Raw genomic sequence first — 7362 nt, forward strand, 5'->3', positions numbered from 1 at the left:
AATCTGTTTTACACTTTCACTCAAGTGATCTTTAATTTGCTTTTTATGACCTTGGATTGAGTAAAACCAGCCCATTTTATAGTCGGTAACGTAGCTCACATTACATTGAGTTTTAGTGTTAAAAACATCAAGACTTCCTGAAAGAAAAATATGCAAGTGGTGTTGGCATTTTTTTACATCTGAAAGTAGTGATACATTTACTTTTTAAAAACACAAAAAGCAGGTCTTTTTGAACAACTTTTATTTTTTCTATTTTTTTAGTGGATTGGCACCGGATTTTGTTTAAAATACAAAATTAGGATTTATAAAAACACCAAATAAATCCTGACCTTTGTATGCGTTCAACCAGTTTACCGTGTGCCTTAGAACCCGATAGACGGTGACATTTGACCATACACTAGGATCCATAACATGCTCATCTATCATCATGATCATGGGAACAGTTCTTAAACCCTAATACATTTGTACATTCATCCTTTGAAAATTTGGATACACAAACTCATACTCTGCAACTTCAAATTTTGCACTATGATTATGTAATTGAGGTTATTGGACTGTGCCATTGGGATGAGACTCTTGTGGTCCATAGTGATAAGATCAATTAACGAGGCCTCTTAAACTGATGGCTTTTGTTTGCTAATTATACCATAGAATCTATATAGCGGTTATTGCCAAAGTTGCAATATGGTGGCACAATTGGGCGGCAAACTGTATGCAAACAACACGGCATATTAATTATACATGTTCTATATTGTTGTATTTTAAAACACCGAAGACCAAAATTGACTAGCTACTACTTCCATGTTTGGATTAAGTAAATAACTAAATCCTGTTATCTACCCAGCAATGTTTGCTTTTTGGGTGGGTGCGGCGTGCCGCACCCACCCTGTATTCTCTGACTATTGACCTACTTTTTCACATGCCGCAGTGTTGAGAAAATATTTGTGCCGGTTATATCCCAAACACCCACAGAGGTGATAGTTTACGGCGAGTTTTGTAATTATTACTTGATATTGATATGTAAGTAATACGATAAAGTCGTCATAGGCAGTAATGTGTTTGTATTAAAAGAAACAACAAAAATAATTATTTAAGTAATAGAAATACTATTTGGAAATTGCAGCAAGATTTGCAGATGTTTTTATTTGAACAGTACCAGTTCACCAGTTTTGCTAGTTTTCCTAATCTTTGGGCTAAATTAACAGCATCGGGAAGGTCATATATATCATTTTATACTGACAGCTTTGGCATGTACTTAAATACAGCTTGTATGTGCATTGTGTTCAGTGTGTACATAGGCTATTTACTTTTCAAATCTTGTGACAAATAGTGTTTGCTGATGCTTGTATAAGGTATTATAGACAAATTATTAGAATGCATGTGCACCAGTAGAAATGGCCCAGGTTGAATAAAAGAAAAAAACATATGGATGAATATTTTATTCCTTGGATTATTTTTGTTTGGACAAAATAATGATATAGTTTGACGCTTTGAAATACAGTTATGTTAATCATAATAAAGTTACAAAGTTAAAAAATAATATCAAAATATTGTAAAATCAAACATTTCCCCTCATAAGTTGCAATACAACATATTGAGAAATTGATATGACAGATTTTTAAACTTTGATATGGAAAGATACCCCAGCCCTGTTGTCTCACCAGAGAAGATGAGCAGAAGTCTTTCTATCTGATGATAAAAAAAACCCCTCTAAGCATGATTACGAAAATGTTTTAAATAACTATTATCTACAAAAGTTTTATAACCACGGTCAAGAATTGGCTGGTAACCGATTTTCATAACAAAAACCCGTTTTTACCCATATTTTACTGTTTTTGCAGCCAATTCTTGACCGTTTCCAACCAAATTTTCGCATAACCGTCTCGGTATATGGTTCAATGTCCCGTATGAATTTGGAGACATTTGGATCGAAACTGACGGATCCTTTATACATGATACATAGATACATACATAGATACATAGACACAACATTTCCCTATTTATAGTAAGATGTTAACATAAAACGTCTTGGGTTATGATGTGAAGGGTTAATATAAAAACAGGGAAAATCTGTTCCAACTGACCAGCAGAGAACAAAGGATAAGCAATAGATCAGATTAAAATCAGGGAAAATATGACACAACCTCCAATGGGGGGAATAACAAACGTATAAACGTATAAAGTTAAAAACTCTTTTAACTTTGTTTATACGTTTTGTGTTATTCCCCTATTGGAAATCGATGTTGTGTCATATTTTCCTGTTTTTAATTGTGAACTTGACTTACTCATTCTTTCATTTCTCTTGACAATTTTTCATTTGCCCACCCTATTCCTTTTAAAGGAATTTTTATCTTAATAATTGTAACAAACTGTAGTGTACTAAATGGTATAAGACAGAAAAGGCAAACAGACAGAAATTTAGAGTTTTAAATTAGAGAGTTGACAGGAAGTTGTAAGAGTTAAATTGTTATGGATATGATTGGTGTAAGCGCGAAAATGTTGAATGTCAGATCAAAGTCATCCGAGGTGAATTAAGTAATGTCAATCACAAATTGTTACAGGTCATTTGAGGTGGACTAAGTTTATATTTGGATTGTCAGAACACCTTCCCCAATCAAACACATTTCTCTTGCATTTGATCATCTTCTACTCTTCCCTAGAAAAATCATTATAATACCAAATCTACACACCATGGAATTCACCATATCACGTCCAAGTTCACATTGGGCGCCACATTCCTTTTTTAAAGGAATTTTTATTAAGGGTAGACGAGGTATTGTTGGTCGAAGCAACCTAAAAATCGATATCTAGATTAATATATTATTGAAAATTAACACCTTGATGTTTTGCAAAAGTTCATTCTACAAATCATATACTTTGCAAACTTGCTTAATTTATTGTTTTTAATGAGTTATGTACGTTTTACAAAAGTGTTGTTGTTTCAGCCCCTTTACAACGTAACTCAAGAACCGCAGCACCTATAAAAGTATATATGTGATATTTTAATTCTTCTACACGCTCGCTATGAATTGAGCAATGCAGTTTTTGCCAAAGCTCGCTACCATTCATAAGATATTGAAAATGAAAGCTTGTATTGAAGATGATACTCGGTGCTTGTAAATATCTTTTTTCATTAATGTTGATATAAATGTTGCATACAGAATTATTGCATAAAGAATTATGCGTGGCGCAATGGTTAGAGTACTTGCCTTTAGTGCATGAGGTCCCGGGTTCGATTCCCGGCGGTGGCGATTTGCTGGGATATTGACTCGGAAAAAAAGTCTGAAATTAATTGGCAACATCTGTAGATTAAATTCAGACTTCCGCTCTCCCATGGTTCATTTAGAATTGGGTAAATGAATCATGAAAGTACTCCGTCCTTCGGAGGGGACGTTAAGCCGTCGGTCCCGTGTGCAGAGAGTCATACCTGTACATGTATCTCGCAGCCAGTTTCGAAAAGAGTAGGGTGTTAACCCCTGACTGTTCCCAAGCCGTCCCGGTGTTCAAATGGACCCCAATGGAAATAAGCTTCAATAGAGGCTTTCTTGGGTTATCCAGGGTTGTCAAAACCCGAACAAATCAAATCAAATCAAATCAAATTCTAGCTGGCTTAAAAATTTCTCACATGGCACATTAATGTCTTTGTAATTGTAATGCAAATTGTAATGCAAAGTTTAAATCTGTTAAAACTTCAACATTAATGTTGCATGGTATCAAAGATCACACGTAAAGCTAGGGTTGGGCGAATCTGAACTTTTTTTACAAAACAAATTTAAAACAAGTTGTTTCTATGCCCAAATTTGCCGTAGGATACGAATCTGCCAAAATTTTTGACCTCCGATGACGTTTGACCCCTGTACTATTCAAAAATTCAAAATGGCTGCCAAAATAACATCTTTTTGCGTGTTTGTGGCATATTTTAATAGATACATAGCTTCAATATGTCTTTTTATATGTTTTTGGGGTTAAGGAACACAAATTTGACACTTTTGAGATGATTTTCTGTACCCTCTACAAGTTCAGTCGCCAAAAATTCAAAATGGCCGCCAAAATGATGTAATTTTCCTTGTAATAGCATATTTCAATAAACACATGGCTTCAAATATGTCTTTTTTATGTATTTGGATTTGGGAGCACAACTTTGACACTTATAAGAAGATTTGGAGTACCCTGTACGAGTTATCAGTGGACAGAAATTCAAAATGGCCGCCAAAATGACATCATTTTGCTTGTAAATGAATATCTTGACAGATACTTGGCTACATGTATGTCCTTGTTCATGTTTTGATGTAGGAGAATACAAAATAGACACTTTTAACATAATTATCAGTACCATATATACAAATAATGTGTTGTCATCACTGAATATCATCTAATTTTGTTTTAGAAAACTGCTGAAATCTACTTCTCTAAGGTATATCATCGCATTTGTAATTTCTAATAACTGAGCAGCCTACATTTTTGTATTACACAATCATAATTTTCAACAAAGCATCAATATCTGCTGACAAGTTTGATTCTGGTTTCACAGCATTTTGAATGGACTTTCTCAGTTCTTCGCACGAAAATCTCACCACTTGCTACAATGCAAACCAATTGTTCTGTTCTTTTAAGCCTTTACATCGGGGCTTGAGATTGAAATTCTAATTTCCTTTCTCTCGAAGTAAGGGCTAAGAGTAAACCTGTACAATTGTGTTTGGGAGTGGCCTTCTCACCTTTCTCCTTTTCCTTGCTATTTCCTTCCATTTCTTGCTTTGTTTGTCAAAGCTATCTGGGCCAGTGTGCATCTTATTAGCCTACATTGGCTATCCAGGCTTGTGCATTTTTATTGTATGAGCATGGAACGTTCTATGGATTTCCCATGGATTAGCATGTGTCCCTCACGGACCAACCTGGGTAAACAAGTAAACAAATGTATGTGGACACTCCCAAAACTAACTTATGTTAGTTGATATCAACGAAAGCATCAAAGACGTCTAGTCTATGATTGATTGCTGACAACACAAGAACTCCTTTGCAATCTCAGCAATCCTACCAAATCTATTTGCTGTGAACCCTTTGAAGCCAGTACTGTCGTTACCTTGTGTCTCCAGCCATGAAGTGTATTCATTGTAGAGGGATATGCAGTGAGCTGCATGACTTGGAGATAGTAGCTTCGAAATCGCAATAAGGGCCAATGTATGGACACTAGATCCAGGTGAGGTGAACACTTTCTCTCCAGCAGTTATGTTTAGCAACTCCAAATTTTCTATTCAATATTTCTGAAGACTTCATCAGATGCCTGATCTGTGCATTGTGGTAGCAAGTGGTGGATCCACGTCAGTTTAAACCCATTCTCGTAAAAACATAGTCACAACGAATCGGCTGGTGGTGGTGGACCAGTTGTTCACAACACTTAACAATGCTGAAAAATGCCGAAAGTGGCATTGGGCAAGAAGTTCTGACATCAGTGTCAGTTTCATTGAATTGTTTCAATACTTCACGTTTCCTTCGCACACATGTGTTAAGGAGACAGGGTCATTACCTGTAGACGGTTAAAATATCAAAGCGACTAACTCTAGTGAAGAAAGTAGAACTGAAAAGGAAGAAACCTGCTAGAAGCATGAAACTTCTAGATGCATGTAAGCGCCATCAAGTCTCTGTGACACAGGATTCTATCAATATCATTGCACACTTAACCGAAAAAGAAGTGCTTCGCAAATGTTGCTATCTCCGGGTTACAGTAGCCCAGATATTCACCAAATCCGACAAATGAAAGTCAACGATAGATTTGAAGATAGTGAAATTTCTGTGTAAAGAACTGAGACAATCCTTTCAAAATGCTGTGAAACAAGAATCAAACTTGTCAGCAGATATCGATGCATTGTTGAAAAATATCATAGTGTAAAATACAAAATGCAGGTTGCTCACAGTTACTAGAAATTACAAAATGCAATGAAATACTATGTAAACACATGTAGACTATTATAATCCTGTTTATATTTCTACTCCTTAGAGAAGTAGATTTCAGCAGTTTTTCTTCAAGTTGGATGATATTCAATGCTGGCAACTCATAATTCGTATATGGTAACTGCTAATTAAGTTAAAAGTGTCTAATTTGTGTTCCCAAACATCAAAACATTTTTGTAGCCATGTTTCTGTCAAAATATGCTAATACAAGCAAAATGACGTCATTTTGGCAACCATTTTGAATTTCTGTCAACTGATAACTCCTACAGGTACTCCAATTCTTCTTATAAGTGTCAATGTTGTGCTTCCAAATCAAAAAAACATATGAAAAAGACTTATTTGAAGCCACATATCTATCAAAATATGCTATTACAAGGAAAATGTCGTCATTTTGGCGGCCATTTTGAATATTCTGGCGACTGAACTTGTACATGGTACAGATAATCATCTCAAAAGTGTCAAATTTGTGTTTCTCAACCCCAAAACATATAAAATACATATTGAAGCTCTTTATCTATCAAAATATGCCACAAACAAGCAAAAAGATGCTATTTTGGCAGCCATTTTGAATTTTTGAATAGTACAGGGGTCAAACGTCATCGGAGGTCAAAAATTTTGGCAGATTCGTGTTCTATGGCAAATTTGGCCATGGAAACAACTTGTTTCAAAAAAATTATGGTGATTCGCCCAACCCTAGTAAAGCTGTAAGCACTTGATCATTGTCATTCTTGGCTCAAATGTTTTTGGATAGTTAAAATATAACATATTTGCACGCACAACCTAAAGAATTAAAGTTGGAAAGCTTCCAATTGCAGAAATCAAGGTTTTCTCAGTGAAAGCATGAATAACATGACACCGTCGGATTATAAAATAGATAATGTGGACTAAATTTAATGAGATACACAAACTTTAGGAAGTGGCGAGCGAGTATGAAAAACGCGCCTGTCGATCAAACTTGGAATGAACTGCATTGATGCGCGCATTATGTAATCGTTAATTTCTTTGCAACCAGTCAAGCGAATCAAATAAATTTTTCATATGTAGCACAATAAAATGGGCTATACGCTACATTTTAAATTTCTTGATTTTGATACAAATACAAACTTGTTCCGTCCTAGGTCAATTAAGATGCACCTACCCACCAAGTGTCATGCCCATATGACAGTTTTTACTAATTTGACCCCTAGATGACCTCTGGTGACCTTGACCCACTAACCAATACAAACTTGTTCTGTCCCGGGTCAAGACGCATCCACCCGTCAAGTTTGAGGAACGTGCGACCACGGTCTCCGAGAAAAACAGTTTTTACTAATTTGACCCCTGGATGACCTTGGGTGACCTTGACCCACCAACCAATACAAACTCGTTCTGCCTGGGGTCAAGATACACCCACCCACCAAGTTTGAGGAACGT

Source organism: Amphiura filiformis, chromosome 11, assembly GCF_039555335.1.
Source record: "Amphiura filiformis chromosome 11, Afil_fr2py, whole genome shotgun sequence".
NCBI classification, from domain to species: Eukaryota; Metazoa; Echinodermata; class Ophiuroidea; order Amphilepidida; family Amphiuridae; genus Amphiura; species Amphiura filiformis.